Source organism: Macaca fascicularis, chromosome 18, assembly GCF_037993035.2.
Source record: "Macaca fascicularis isolate 582-1 chromosome 18, T2T-MFA8v1.1".
Classification (NCBI taxonomy): domain Eukaryota; kingdom Metazoa; phylum Chordata; class Mammalia; order Primates; family Cercopithecidae; genus Macaca; species Macaca fascicularis.
The window spans coordinates 48,940,575-48,956,828 of NC_088392.1; the positions used below are offsets into that span (position 1 = coordinate 48,940,575).

The following is a 16,254-nucleotide window of genomic DNA, read 5'->3' on the forward strand; positions in this document are numbered from 1 at the left end:
ATGGAATCATTAGAAGATAATTACACAAGGATAAAGAATCCATTGTTGAGTAAGCTATACATAGGCATTCCTCATTTTACTGTGCTTTGCTTTATCATGCTTCGCAGATATTATGCTTTCTTCAGAATTGAAGGTTTGTGGCAATCCTTCATTGAGCAAGTCTATTAACACATTTTTCCAATATCATGTGCTCACCTCCTGTCTCTGTGTTCACATTTTGTAATTCTCATAATATTTCAAACTTTTTCCTTATTATATTTGTTGTGGTGATGTGTGATTACTGACATCTGATGTTACTACTGTAATTGTTCTGGGACACCATGGACCATGCCCACATAAGACAATTAACTTAATTGATAAAGGTTGTGTGTGTTCTGACTGTTCCACTGACTGTTTCTCCCCTCCATTTTCTCTGCTTATATGTCCCTATTCCTTGAGACACAACAATACTGAAATTAGGCCGATTAATAATCCTATAACGGCATCTAAGTGTGCAAGAGAAAGAAAGGGTAACACATCTCTCACTTTAAATCAAAAGGTAGGCAGGGTGAAGGGGCTTACATTTGTAATCTCAGCACTTGACAGGCTGAGGCAAAAGATTATTGAGTCCAAGGGTTCGAGACCAGCCTGAACAACATAGCAAGGCCCAATCTCTAAAAAAAGAAAAAAAAATTAATTAGCTGAGTATGGTGGTGCATTCCTGTAATCTCAGCTACTTAGGAAGCTGAAGCAGGAGGCTCTTTTTAGGTCAGGAATTCGAGGTTTCAGTGGGCTATGCTTGCACCCCTGCACTTTAGCCTGAGTGAAAGAGTAAGATCCTGTCTCATAAAAAAGGAAAATTGATCAAAGCCTAGAAATGATTAAACTTAATGAGAAGAGGTCTAAAGCTAGGCTTCTTGTGCCAAACAGCTATGTTGTAAATGCAAAGGAAAAATTATTGAAGGAAATTAAGAGTGTTACTCCAAAGAATACATGAATGATAAGAAAGCAAAACAGCCTTATTGCTGATATGGAGAAAGCTTTTGTGATCTGAATAGAAGATAAAACCAACCATAACATTTCCTTAAACAGAAGCCTAATCCAGAGAAATGGCCTAAATCTCTTCAATTCTATGAAGGCTGAGAGGTGAGGAAGCTACAGAAGAAAAGTTGGAAGAAAAGTCAATGTCTGGCCTCAAAGCTTCAAAGGTCAGGCTGGCTCTCTTATGACAGGTTAATATAACTGGTGACTTTAAGTTGAAGACTGTACGCATTTACCATTCTAAAAATCCTAGGGCCCTTAAGATGGATGCTAAATCTACTCTGCCTGTGCTCTGCAAATGAAGTAACAACGCCTGGATGATGGCTCATCTATTTACAGCATGGTTTACTGAATATTTTAAGCCCACTATTGAGAACTATTCTGCAAAACAGAATTCTCTCAGAGTATTGCTGCTCATTGACAATTTATCTAGTAACCAAAAGTTCTGATGGAGCTTTACAAATAGATTAATGTTGTTTTCATGCCTGCTAACACATTCATTCTGGAGCTCAACAGATCAAGGCATAATTTCAACATTCAAATCTTATTATTTAAGAAATACATTTCATAAGGCTACAGCTGCCATAGATAGTAATTCTTCTGATGGATCTTGGCAAAGTAAATTGAAAACCTGATGGATTGTGTTTATAATTTTAGACACCATTAAGAACATTCCTGATTCAAGGGTAGAGGTCAAAATATCAACATTAACAGGAGTTTGGAAGAAGTTGATTTCAACTCTAACTTTAACAAATTCAAAACTTCAATTGAGGAAATAACTGCAACGTGATGGAAGAATACCACATTTGAAGAGAATCAAGAGATCTCTCTCTAGCAAGAGAACTAAAGTAAGAAGTGGAGCCGGAAGATGTGACTGAATTGCTACAATCTTATGATATAACTTCAGGAGATGAGTTGCTTTTTATGCATGAGCAAGGAAAGTGATTTCTTGAGATAGAATCTGCTGCTGGTCAAGATGCTCTGAACATTGCTGAAATGGCAACCATGGAGTTATAATATGACATAAACATGGTTGATAAAGTGGCAGCAGGGTTTGAGAGGTTTGACTCCAATTTTGAAAGAAGTTCTACTGTGGGTAAAATGCTATCAAACAGAACTGCAGGTTACAGAGAAATGTTTAGTGAAAGGAAGAGTCAATCAATGCAGCAAATTTCACTGTTGTCTTATTTTAAGAAAATGCTGCAGCCACTCCAGCCTTCTGCAACCATGACCCTGAGCAGTCAGCAGCCATCAGCATGAAGGCATTACCCTCCACCAGAAAAAGGATCCCAACTCACTGAAGATTCAGCTCACTAGTAGCATTTTTTTTAGTAATAAGGCATTTTTAACTTACAGTATGTATATTGTTTTTAAAAACACAATACTACTGCATATTTGATAAACTACAGTATAATATAAACATAACTTTAATGTGCAAAAAAAGTCCTTAACTTGTTTTCTTGCTATATTCACTTCATTGTAGGTCTGCACCAAACCCACAATATCTTTGAGATATGCCTGTATATATATACAAAATATTAAGAGAAAATAAAATGATTTATTTGTGGTTTAGTAATTTTTATCATTATGATTTTTATTTCTTTTTAAAATTTTGGTCACCTCACAAGTTATCCATTGTTCCTTGTAGGGAAGATTAGATAAGGGGTTAGAAGATGAGAGTGGAATTCAGACTAATTGGCAGCTAATGTGTTCATGTGTCTCAAAAAGAATTGAGAACAGTTGTTAAGAAACTCTCATTCATGTCATCTAGCACTAATTGGTGGTAAAACAATCCACATATGGAAATGAAATTAGAAACCCAGGGGAAAAGAAGTCCAAGCTAAAATGAAAGCAAACTGCATAGCAAACATTACTTACATTATGATATCAAATAAAGGAAAACAGTACCAAGAAATTAAGCCCACATGAGCAAAGAAGAAGAAATTCGATTTCTATTTGCATCCAACATTTCTTTTACTTACATGCAAACCTATAAGCCTAACATCTGACACTTCTAGAATTGCTCTTTCCCATTAGTTTAACTGTTTACATCTTATAAGCAAACAGAGTTTTAAAAATAATTTGATGAATATAATTGTCTACTTATAAAATTCTATGAATATCTTAATAGTATACTCAGATGAGAAATGAACATTGTAATGAAAACTGCAAGATAGAAAAAGGGAGAAGTGGCGTTTGTTGTTCTAAATGGTATTTAGGATAGATATTTGAGCAAGGTTTAAGCCATGAAATCTTAGAATTTGGAGAGAACATCCTTGCCTGAGCAGAGAGTAGGGGGTACTTCTATAACTTTACCAACAGAGGATAGGGAGTATGCACCTAAAATACTCCAAAAATTATCATAGTCTGAAGAATGACAATAACATTTCACATCTACATAGTATTTTGCACAACTAGGCATTCTTTCCTGCACGCTAGTTTTTATTTTCAAAAGTATTAAGCCATCAGAAAAATTGTGGAATACAGAAATTGAAAGTTGTTCCCACAAAGAAAATCAGAAAAAAATCAGATATTGTACTTATGTTATTGCTTTTCCTACATTTGATTTTTGTTCCTAAACTGATTTACCTTTTTAGCTACTTTTATCCTTTTATAATTTTTACTCTTCCTAAAGTTGTTATTAATCACAGTCAATTAAAATGTTTTTATTTTAGTATTTCCTCATTTCTTTTTAAATAAATTTATTTTCTTTTAATATAAAAAATACATATTACAAAAATGTTGATAATATGAAAAGAACAGAATGAAGAAGACTCTCCTCCAAAGAAGCTTTTTTTAATTTCTTAGTTGACAAATAATTATTGAAACATCACTATGTACCCCGTAATAGTCATGGGGTACATAGTGATGTTTCAATACATATTATGCTTAGTGATCATATCAGGGGAATTAGCATACTCGTCATCTCAAACATTTATCAATTCTTCGTGTTGGGAATGTTCAATATCCTCCTTCTAGCTATTTGTAACTATATACAATTGTAAATTATAGTTACTCCTACAGTGCTATAGGACACTAGAACTTACTCCTTCTAACTGTAATTTTGTAATGCTTAGAAAATCTCTCTTCCTATCCCTGTTTTCTCTCTACACTCCCCAATCTCTGGTGAATTATGTTTTAATACACTGGTGCATTTCCTACTGGGTTTTTGTCTACACATGTCTGCACATTGGTATATGCAAAATTGGACCTATAAAGTACTGAAAAAATAAATGTCATCCAATATTATTTTAAGGTATCTAATTGAAAACGAAAAAAATTCGTTGAGGAGAATTTTTAAACATTTTTCTTTCCCCCCGCCAAAAAAAATTACTTATAAGCTGAAGAACACATCTAACGAGACTAAATCTAATGGGACATCTGAACTTGAGGTTCATATCATTTAAGGGATAATCCTTTATTAGTTTGTAACATCACTTTCTTCATTTTGATTCCCTAATATTTATTCCACTCTCATTTGTCTAAAACCTTGTTTACAAAACTGTGTACTATAGTGATCAGTATGCCACAACCAGCTCACAGGAAATCTTCCAATTATCTTACATTTTTGAGAGAAACACAGTATCAACTGTGATCTACCAGCTCAAGGTAGTTCACAGTTTGAGGTAGTTAACATTAGATCACACACATATCTGTAGAAAACTGTGTTTGTTCATGGATTCTGTGATGTAAAACAAATATTGCATGGCAATCAATTTGACACAGAAAATAAAGATAGTGGTAAATCTAATCTAAGGATTGGGAAGTTGTACTACAGGTGGAAAAATGCTTGTAGTAAGCAATGGCGGCTATTTAAGAATGAAATCGGGCCAGGAGTGGTGGCTCACCCCTGTAATCCCAGCAATTTGGGAGGCCAAGGCAGGTGGATCACCTGAGGTCAGGAGTTTGACACCAGCCTGACTGTAATGATGAAGCCCCATCTCTACTAAAAATACAAAAATTAGCCACATGTGGTGGCAGGTGCCTGCAATCCCAGCTACTCAGGAGGCTGAGGCAGGAGAACTGCTAGAACATGGGAGGCGGATGATGCAGTGAGCAGAGATCTTGCCATTGCACTCCAGCCTGTACGACAGGGCAAGACTCCATCTAAAAAAAAAAAAAAAAAGAAAAGAAAAGAAAAGAAATAAAATACTGTTTTTTGATGTAAGTTTATTAGTTTTTTTCAGACAACTACTAAGTTTTAAAAACATAAATACTCCTTAAGTTATTTGAACTTAACTTCTTAAAAAATAGACAGGTATTTATTTTGGTAGGGGTACAGTGAAAAAATTAATGAGAAAACAGATTGCCAGTACCGGAAAATAGTCGGAGCCTCTGGTCTAGAGGTTGACAAGTACTATATTTCAAAATTATTGATGAAGAGTAATTATTTCAATTTTTATGAATTTAATATCTATTTCTAAATCTCTCACGTGAGATAATACAGTTTGGCATAAAATTCTGAATTGTAAACTCTAATTCTCTAAACACTATGGATTCATTTTCAGTATTTTAAAACCCTGAATGAGGGGGACATTCAGAACATAAAATTATATTTAATTTTAGAAACCTCATTTAGTATTAAGAAATATTGAACTTTTATAGAAAATTATTGACCGAATGGCAATGGTATAGTATGTCACTTAATTCTAGAAACTTAAGGTTTCTCTAGAAGACAAGTTTTTTAACCTAGAATTTGTTTGTTCACTGAAAAAGTATATATTTTTGTATGATATACATAGGACATTTGTGGAAATGAAGACTAGCTTTCACTGGTTTTTCAGTCAGTTCCCTGATCAATCCTACCTTCCACTCCCAATAATTTTTTTCCACCTAAATCTAAAGCTGTATAGCTGCGAAGTCAATAGGTATACATTCTATTTTATCTGATTTATTATGTTTTCAATAAACAATTTTATTTTTGGTTTCCTTCATTATAAACTTATTGATGATAAGTAAATTTAATAAAAGTCAAGCTTTTTTAAATCCTCTGGTTTTCTTTATTGGATGAAAGTAAATATGGAGAAGGAATTATCACAAAATAATCTTCCTGGTGAATTTAAACACTGTATATTCTTCCTCTGTGGCAAGGTCAGTAGCAATCTTGGAAAATGAGAAGCTTGAAATAGACTCACAAAAAGAAAGGATACTGTAGATGCAGGCTGTTTCAGAAAAAGCAATGTGCTATTCTACACTTTGATCTTTAAAGCCAGTTGTCATCCTGCATAGGTTCTGGAGACTTTGTGGTTCTGGCAATGTCTGTGCTGCTAAAACTCAGCATGCTGGACTCATTGAGATTCATTTAAATTACTCACTTGGGTTCCCAAGGGCCTGTACTTCAGTTTCATTTTGACTTTCAGGCATCACTGAACCAAAAATAAAAAGCAAAGAACAGCCAAAACCATAGCATCTCATTTCATTTCAAGATTGAATTTGGGAATTTGCAAGAGAAATGATTTTGACACAGAGGAATGCTCAGTATTGTTGGGAATGCTTGTAAAAACCAAGAACCTTTTCAGGAATTGAGCCTGATGATTTGGTTGATAAGAAAGTGAAGAAACCAGGTAAATATCAGGCGATTATTACCTGGTTTGGGGTTTTGCTGCAAACATTTTGCAGAGCTCTAACTGTGATGTGCATTAGTCACGCTACTGGAGCAGAAAATCAATAAAACGAGGTTCCAAAAATAAAATATTCTTTTGGAATGTTGCTCTGAACTAATTAGCAGTGAGTCATTTAAAAGGACTTACCTGTCATTAGGGTGAAAAAAAGGTATTTACTAAAATCCGTTTCCCGACAAAACATTTTTTGAGATTGAAAAGAAAAAAAAAAGATTAAAAACTTTGATTCACAAAGTGACTTTTATTTTGACAATAAATAACACAGAAGTCACATTGTGAAATGAGAAACTTAATCATTTTTCTGTCATGTTATTTGTCAAAACATAGAAGAAAAAATGATAACTCATAAATAAAAGGTAACTTTATTTTTATTTTTATTTTTTATTTTTTGCTATTTGAAAGTTATGAGAAAAAAAGAAGCTACATCTGTTGATGATTTTGGATCACAGAACAGATTGAAAACAGATCACAGTTGCTTACTTCTTAATATTTTTTAAGTTAAATTTTTTAATTTTCTGAGTTGTCCAAGTAGATAAAAATTATTTTTTAATAAAATAGTTCTTGTATTCTCTAATTTAAAAGTAAAATTTAGCATAGATTGTGTAGATATATGGCCTTCACATTTAAGAATTCTATCTTGTAATAAATATACTTAGATATACACATATACAAGTATACATCCATATATATGTCCTAATGTTCTATGGTTAATAGATGACTTGGATTTAGCATTATACACTGCTTTAAATAATTTTAGATCAGTTAGATTTGCATAGTCTGATCTGATTTTTTTTTTCCATTTTAGGATATTGTGTTTAAAATATGGAATTTCCATATGGCTTAGAAATAGTTGAAAGAAATACAGATATTACTTTCTAAACATTCCAACTAATAAAAGAGATGAAGTCTCAAACATAATAAAACTTCAGATAATTGTATTTAAATACTTAGATTTGAAATTGAATTCTCTACACTTGTCTGCAGATAATAGCAGTGCCTGTAATATATTCTGAGAATTTGCCACTTCTCAAAACAAAATCACAACTATTGAGCAAACTGTGAAACTGTGATTACTCAAGAGGTAAATATCTAACTGTTATTTTATCTAATCAGTTATTCAAATCATCTCTAGGACTCATCAGGTCACTTCTCAATCTGATAAAAACAAAACAAAACAAAACAAAACAAAGCTTAACATAAATCCCTCTTTCCATTTACTCTTCTCCCATTTCCTCTCTCTTTTTTTCCGCTTTCATTTCCCCCTCTTCCTTTGACCCTATTTCTCTGGGGAGTGGTTTCTGTTTTGATTCCTCATTTCAGGCATTTGGACTTGGACTTGTTGACCCCATTATCACCCCCATCCCACCATCAAACTCAATATGACATCTCTGCCCTGTGTGTGTGCACATCTGCTGAATGTCAGGGAATCACTCAATCCCTGGTACAAGTGCAAAAACAGTAAAAGAGAAACAAAGCAAGTCCAGGAGAGTCATCAATAGGAAGGTTTGGGCAGAAGGGAATTCACACAATGAGCTCAAAAGGTAGAAAATAAAATAAGATGAGTCGGGGTGGGTAGGAAATTGAGCACGGTGTGACTAGGCAGATAGTAGGGAAAATCCCTGAATTCTGAAGCTATTTCTGATAAAACAGCTGTCGTTTCAAACTTGGACAGCAAGAAAGCTGTCAGGGCGCCTGAACATCAGAAGGAACATTTTTATTCTCCCATTCAGAATTATTTAATTAAAAAAAATAGCACAATGGACCATACTAAATACATTAATTCATTAGTTTATACTAGTAAAAAATCAATTAAAGTACTATTAAAAGACTTGTGGGTCTATGCGAGAATGGTCAACTTGTATCTCATATATTTTAAAATGTTCCTTGTGTACTGGCTTCACAATAAGAATGGCTGCCAACCTTTTTCAACACTCAGTGGTATCAACTGCAAATCAGCTTCTCTTAGGATAAAAGAGAAATTTTACAAATTTATTTTTAAACACAATTTTGAAAGAACTCAAAGCCTGAGAACTGACAAATTAAGAATTCACTATCTAATTTATTTTAACAGAATGCAGCAAAGTATCAGAGGATGGGGAAGGAGAAGCAGAGAAAATAGTGCCTTATGAGCAAGGGAGAGAATGAATATATAAAGCATAAATTGTATCAGATTAAGGGTTACAAAATAAAGTTATGAAAGAGAAAACTCTATGGAACATATTTGGTTTTTAATTTACCATTTGATATAGGATATTATACCTGTTTGCTTGCAAATTAGTTTAAAACTATTCAGAATTTCTTAAAAAGTCATTTCAACTAAGAATTGACTAAGAAAGAAAAGATAAACTAATGACAAATGGTAATATATGCATTTGGGGAAGGTGCCAATGTGAAATCCTGCCATAATATTTTAATGAATTAGAAATACATGAGATTGTGGATCAAATTAAGCTGGGGTGATCCTAAATCTCTTAAGACTGGAGAAATTTTCTCTGTTTGAAAATCTGAGCTTTCCTTCCAGTGTTATTTTTTAATGTCTGTGATTTCATTCTAACTGGTTTTGCCTTGCATGGACGTGGACAGGCAAAGCTAGGTGGAAGAAGGAACTCAGGAAATTGTGATCAGAATTCATGAACTCCTTATGAGACTCATTTCTTTATCAGTTGGTGATCTTGAAAGAATCACTTAGATTTTTGGTATCAAAATGTTCTTGTATAATATGGGAAAAAAAATACCTTTTTTTTTTTTTTTTAACAAAAGCTTTTATTATTAGGATAAAATAAGTAAAGAAATATGCAGGCCCATATTTTAAATTACATGAAGAGAATTGTGAGTAGGTAGTGCTACTGAATAAATTTTATTAGTTTATTTCCCCCCTTTTAATGTATGTGGTTCATAATGCTCATTTTTCAGATAAGGCAATGAGACCTGAAAGATACAAAGACTACTGTATAAGGAAACCTGCTTAATTAGTTAGAAGTCCACAGGATATCAAATATCCTAAATCCTAGGCCAGCACTCTTCATTTTCCTATTCAATCTTTTGTTTTTACTTGTTTACTTTTCTCTAAAATGTTTTTTCTCCCTCAAAGCTCATGATGGATAAAAGCATTGCATTTTCTTCACATTAATCAGTTTTAACATCACAAGCAAAAGTCTTCACACACTAAAGTTCACCTATAAGCCACATCTACTTGAATGTTCCTAACTCAGGTCAACATCACTGTAAAGAAAAAAAAAAAAAATCTTGGATTTTTTTCATCAAAGTCTTAATTTTCTTTCAAAAGCTTACATTATAATGAATATTACTTTTACACTACCTAAAAGAAATGCTTAAAGTTACGTATAAACCTCTCTCCTTTACCAACATGTTTTCATGAAACAATTCTCATTCTATTGATTTTTGGATAAAGTTTTTTTCATTCATTATATTTCTATAAATAATACTGAATTCTAACCTCATCACATATCCAATTGTACAGTGGAAATGTGATACATTTTAATGGGTATCTTTTTAAATGTCAATAAGTTATTTTCATGCATGATTTTCTGTCTTAATACTTTCATCTTTTAAAACTGACTTTATCCACTGCTGTAGGAAAGACGCCACCACAGAACATCACAAACATTAATGACCAAGAAAGCTAATTTAGGTTTGTTAATTTTTAAAACTCTAGTTCTGAGGATAAATGATAGATCTGAAAGAATGTGTGCTGAGCAAGTTTATTTTATTTTATTTTATTTTATTTTCTGACATTGAGGAAACATAATTACTTATCTGGAATGGATAAGATGTGATACAAATATGAGATAAATATGGTTCTGCTTCCATGTGGTTAAATACGGTTCAGCTCTTAACAGACCACAAATGACCATAAACTCTGAACAGCACACACAAAACAAATTACCTGAAATCTCTGAAGAATAAGAGAAACCAGGTTGATTTTTGGTTACTTAAATTTTGAAGAAAAGAGCAGCGTTAAGTGAGTTTTCCATTGGTACAGCTTTAGAGGAAGGTCAAATCTTAGTCATGGAGCAGTGTAGCCTGGAGTGGCTAAGACTCTCGGAAAACCCGTTTTCTATGGTTTGAAGAACCAGAGTTAACGCACTTACAAGAAAGTAAACACTGAGAATATCTTAAAGAAAAGAAGCAGAAAAGCAGAGACCCAAAGTCTGTGTATAAACTCTGTCCATATATCTGGCTAATCTCTATGTTATGAATGACAAAGCTAATTCAATGCAACTTGCAGATCATAAATGAATTAAATTTCTTTTTCAGTTGCCGATTTTAAGTGAGATATTGCAAATTTAGTTAAATTAATTTCTTTTTTTCTTTCTTGTTCTTTTTTTTTTTTTTTAGACGGAGTCTTGCTCTGTCTCCCAGGCTGGAGTGCAGTGGCGCAATCTCGGCTCACTGCAAGCTGAGCCTCCCAGGTTCACGCCATTCTCCTGCCTCAGCCTCCCAAGTAGCTGCGACTACAGGCACCAGCCATCACACTCAGCTATTTTTTTTGCATTTTTAGTAGAGATGGGGTTTCACCGTGTTAGCAACTATGGTCTCAATCTCCTGATCTCGTGATCCGCCTGCCTCGGCCTCTCAAAGTACTGGGATGACAAGCGTGAGCCACCGTGCCCGACCAGCTAGGTTAATTTCTTTACAAATTCAATCACCCCTGTTTTGGAGGAGTAGAATACAATCCAGGGTTTCTACATACTAATAGTCATAATATCCAGGGTATAATCTGCAGTTTCCCAAACCACAAGCTACAGGAAAATGTCACTTATTCTCAAGGGCAAAGACAATCAACAGAAGGCAACTGTCAGATGACATCAGACTTATCAAACAAGAAGAAATCATGATAAAAATGAAATGAATGAAATAAAAGAAAACAAGATAAAAATAAAAAATTATTAAAACTGAAAATCTTATAACTGAAAAAATAAAATTAAAAATCCTCTAAATGGGCTTAATAATGTCAATTAAAATGAGAGAGGAAGCTGTCAGTGACTTTGAAGTTAGATTAAAAATTATCAAATCTGAAGAAAAAGATTTTAAAAAGACTAAAGAAATGAATAGGCCCTGAGGGGTCTGTGAGACAATATAAAAAGTATCTCATATAATTGAAGTTGGAGTGTCAGAAATAGAGGAAAGTGAAAACAACGTAGAAAATATTTGAAAAAATAATCACTTAAAATTTCCCAGATTAGGTAATGAATATAAATTTTTAGATTTTCAAGGTTTAGTTAAATCCAAACAGAATAAATAAAAAAGAAAACCATGCCTAGGACCAACATAGTCAAATGATTGAAAACCAAATATAAACACTGAATTTTAAAATAACTAAAAAGGAAATGGCACATTCATTATTTATAAGAAATAAAAACTAAAATGACCATAGATGTCTCATCAGAAATGGTTTCAACTAAAAGCCAGTGAGACATTAGAGTTCTGAAATAATAATAATCATAGAAACTTAACCACAAATTCTATATCCAGAATACTAACGTTCAAAGATAAATGCAAAATTAAACATTTTCAGGTAAAAGAAAACTAAGGCAATGTAGTGAGAGCATACTGACTCAAAAGAAATGTCAAAACAAAATCCTCAGGGTGAAGGAAAATAATAGCAAAAGGAAACTTGGATCTTCAGAAAGAAATTTAGGAAACTGGAATTCATAAGTACATATTTGAATATAAAATAACATTACTTTCTGCAAAATAACGATAATTATTTAAAATATTATCTAGGGCTACTTATAATGATATAGAAATAATATATATGATAATTATACATAATGCCAGAAGGGTGTTAAAGTAACCTATGTTGATACAAGTGTCATCATTTAAAGTAAGATGGTAAAATATTAACTCTAAATAGTCTGAAAAATATTAAGGATATATATTGTAATTTCCCAGAACGAACACTGCAAAATAATGAAAAGATGTAGATATAAAAAAAAAATAATTGCATTGAAATAAAATTATAAAAACATTCAAGTAATCTTAAAAGAAGGGAAAAAAAGAAAAAAAAAATGAAAAAAAGGCAATAAACAGAAAACAAATTTAAAAAATCCAGCCATATTAATAATTCCATAATGAATATTATAGACTAAACACCCCAACTAAAAGAGAGCATTTATCAATATGGAGAAAAAAGATAACCTTCAGCTGTAAAGATTCAATTAAAAGAGAAGAAATGGCTCTGAGCATAGGAAATGGACAGGGCCTATTGCAGGGAAAGCTTGGCTACCTTACCACTACTCAGGTGAGAAAATTCATTAAAGGTCACCCAACCCATTGGTGAGCTTGTGAGTCATTAACGTCCCCATTTGTATTTTGAAATAAAATCTAAAGAAGTGTAGTTGAACATGGGCAATTGAGTACCAACATAGAATAACAGAAGAGTCATTAAGAATTCAGCTTTGGAGCTTGACATTTTAACCTTTCCAAATTTCAGTTTTCCTCTGTACAAAATGGCAAAAATAATATATTTTTAGAAGGCTGTTACTAAGGTTTAAGTAAATAAAATGTTTGTAAATTACTTAATAAAGAGCTTGATATATAAGAACATGTGGTAAGTGTGTATAATCACCATCATCATCATTGTCACATTCATTATCAATACCATCATCAACATCACGACCATCATCACCGGGACTGCAATCAATTTCACATGATGTTTCTACTTTCAGAGTTTCAGGTTGAGTGTTTATTGTTATTAGTCTTTCCTTTTGGTTTCTAAAGAATATCCTCTACTCTTTCAGGAAACTCCAATGTTTGCTGAACAAATTTGGATGGCTTTTGGTTTCTTGAGATCATCTAAGACCTGTACAAAAGTCCCATTATCATAGGAGTTATTAAGAAATTATTTTAGGCAGTTAGAAAGGGTAAAAGAGTCTGAGACAAGGTCTTTTCTTTTAATAAAAAAGCAGCCCCCAGAACATATATTTTCTTAACAGAAAGCAGCTGGAAAAGCCAGAGGTGCAAGCATAGATATGCAAGCCGATTGCAGGTGTCTAAGAGCCAGGTATACCCAATATGACGATTCCAGCTCCCTTTTCTTTGTCACCACGTGTGCGGGTGTCATGGGACAGCCAGGTATTACGCATTTGCGTAATAAAAGGTTAGCTTGGGAGACTCAGTCTTTTCATGGGCTATGTGAATGACACACCTGGTCAAACCATTTCCCTGGATCCTATGTAAATCAGACACCGCCTCCCTAAGCCTCTCAATATAACCGACTGCTTTCTGCTGCAAGAGGGGTTATTCCGTTTGGAGCCCTCCGGGGGAGCTGTTCTCTTCTTTCTTGCCTATTAAACTTTCTACTACTTAATCCATTCCACATGTGCGTCCATGTCATTAATTTTCTTGGCGCGAGACAAAGAACCTTGGGTGGTTCCCCAGACAACAGAGCCATTTCACCACTTTCTCTTCAAAATGTACCCTTAACTAAAATCCACAAGTAGATTGTCCCTATTTCCTACACATCATACTTATTCTGATATTTTCTCATGCTGACTCCTTCCCTTTTAATAACCTCTCCTCCCTCTCTTTATATCAGTAAAAATCCTACTCATGCTTGCTTCAAAAGTTAACTAAAATGAGTTCCCATTCATTAACTGATATCAGACCCTGTTTGTTCTCACGAATTATTCCTCTGAAAGGTTTTTCTGTTAAATATACCTGCATTACCATCTAATCATTGTGCATGAACATACTTTTAATTGTTCCTTAGCTGTTGTCTCTTTGCCACATCTTATACCTCAACAAAAATGGAAGTCCCTGAAGGTCATCATCAAGTTTTTGAATTGTGTCTTGTAAAAATTATATTTTATAGCATAGAATAGGTCCCACAAATAACAGTTTATAGTTATCCAATAGTTAAACTAATTTGGTAAGGACTGCCTTTCATCCATGGAAGATCTAAATACAATATACAAGGTGAATTAATCAAGCAAGGAGAATGCTAGGGAAAAAAAATGTAGTCAGGTATGCGAAAACTTCAAAGGAAATGAATATTCTTTCTAGAAAGATAGTTTTTTAAAGGTCTCCAAGAGCTGATTACCATTGGTCCTCTCCATTAGGTGTCTGTATATACTCTTTTATCTGTATCTGTTTATATTTTTGTTTCCTTTAACAAATAAAATGTAAGTTGTTGTGTTGGAGAGAAATACTTGGGGTTTGTTTGCTTGTTTATTTATTAGAAACAGTATATTTAAAAGATTATTTAAATTGTACTCAAAAGACCTAGGCTTACTTGGCCACTGAATTATTATATAAATTTAGACAGGCAATTAAACTCACAGAGCATCACATATAGAAGAATGAAACTGGATTCCTATCTCTCGCCATACACAAAAATTAACTCAAGATGATTTAAAGACTTACATCCAAGACTTGAAACTATAAAAATTCTAGAAGAAAACCTAAGAAAAACAGAAAAACTCTTCTGGACATTGGCCTAGGCAAATAACTTATAACCAAGAATGCAAAAGCAAATGCAACAAAAACAAAGATAAATAGATGGAACTTAATTAAACTAAAAAGCTTCTGCACAGCAAAAGAAATAATCAACAGAGTAAGCAGACAACCTGAAGAATGGGAGAAAATATTTGTAAACTAAGCAGTCTATGAAAGACTAACATCCAGAATCTGTAAGACACTCAGATAAATCAGTAAGAACAAAACAAATAATCCCATTAAAGAACGGGCAAACTACATGAACAGACATTTCTCAAATGAAGATATAAAAATGTCCAACAAACATATGAAAAAATCCTCAACATCACTAATCATTAGGGAAATGCAAATTAAAACCACGATGAGATACTACCAGACCCTAGCCAGAATGGCCATTATTAAAAAGTAAATAAACAATAGATATTGGTGCAAATGTAGTTACAAGGGAACGCTCATGTTGCTGGTAGGAATGTAAATTAGTCCAGCCTTTATGGTAAACAATATGGAGATTTCTCAAAGAACTAAACGTAGATCTGCCATTCAATCCAGCAATCTCACTACTAGATCTCTACCCAAAGGAAAAGAAGTCATTATTTAAAACACACACCTGCATGTGTATGTTTACAGCAGCACAATTCACAATTGCAAAGATATGGAATACACCTAAGTGCCCATCAGCCAATAGGTGAATAAAGAAAATGTGGTATACACACACACACACACACACACACACACAGGAATACTACTCAAACATTTAAAAACAAACAAAACAAACAAACAAAATGATGCCTTTTGCAGCAATTTGGATGGAACCGGAGGCCATTATCCTAAGTGAAATAACTCAGGAATGGAAAACCAAATACTTCACATTCTCACTTATAAATGGAATCTAAGCTATGGGAAGCAAAGGATGGAGAGTGATATAATAGACACTGGAAACTCAGATGTGGGGAGAATAGGAGAGGGTGAGGATTGAAAAGCTAACTGTTGGGTACAATGTACACTATTTGGGTGAAAGGCACACTAAAATTCCAGACTTCACCACTATACAGATCATCCATGTAATCAAAAACCACTTGAACCCCTAAAGCTACTGAAAATAAAATAAAATAAAATAGATAAACTCGCAGAACCTCAGTTTCCACATCTAGAG

General features: G+C 33.4%; 1 long non-coding RNA gene across 3 annotated transcripts in view; it reads right to left on the bottom strand.

The window, feature by feature from the left end:
- LOC123570045 (uncharacterized) overlaps nucleotides 1-16,254 on the bottom strand; it is a 357,619-nt gene that overhangs the window by 206,269 nt on the left and 135,096 nt on the right. The gene's annotated exons all lie outside the window — the stretch shown is intronic.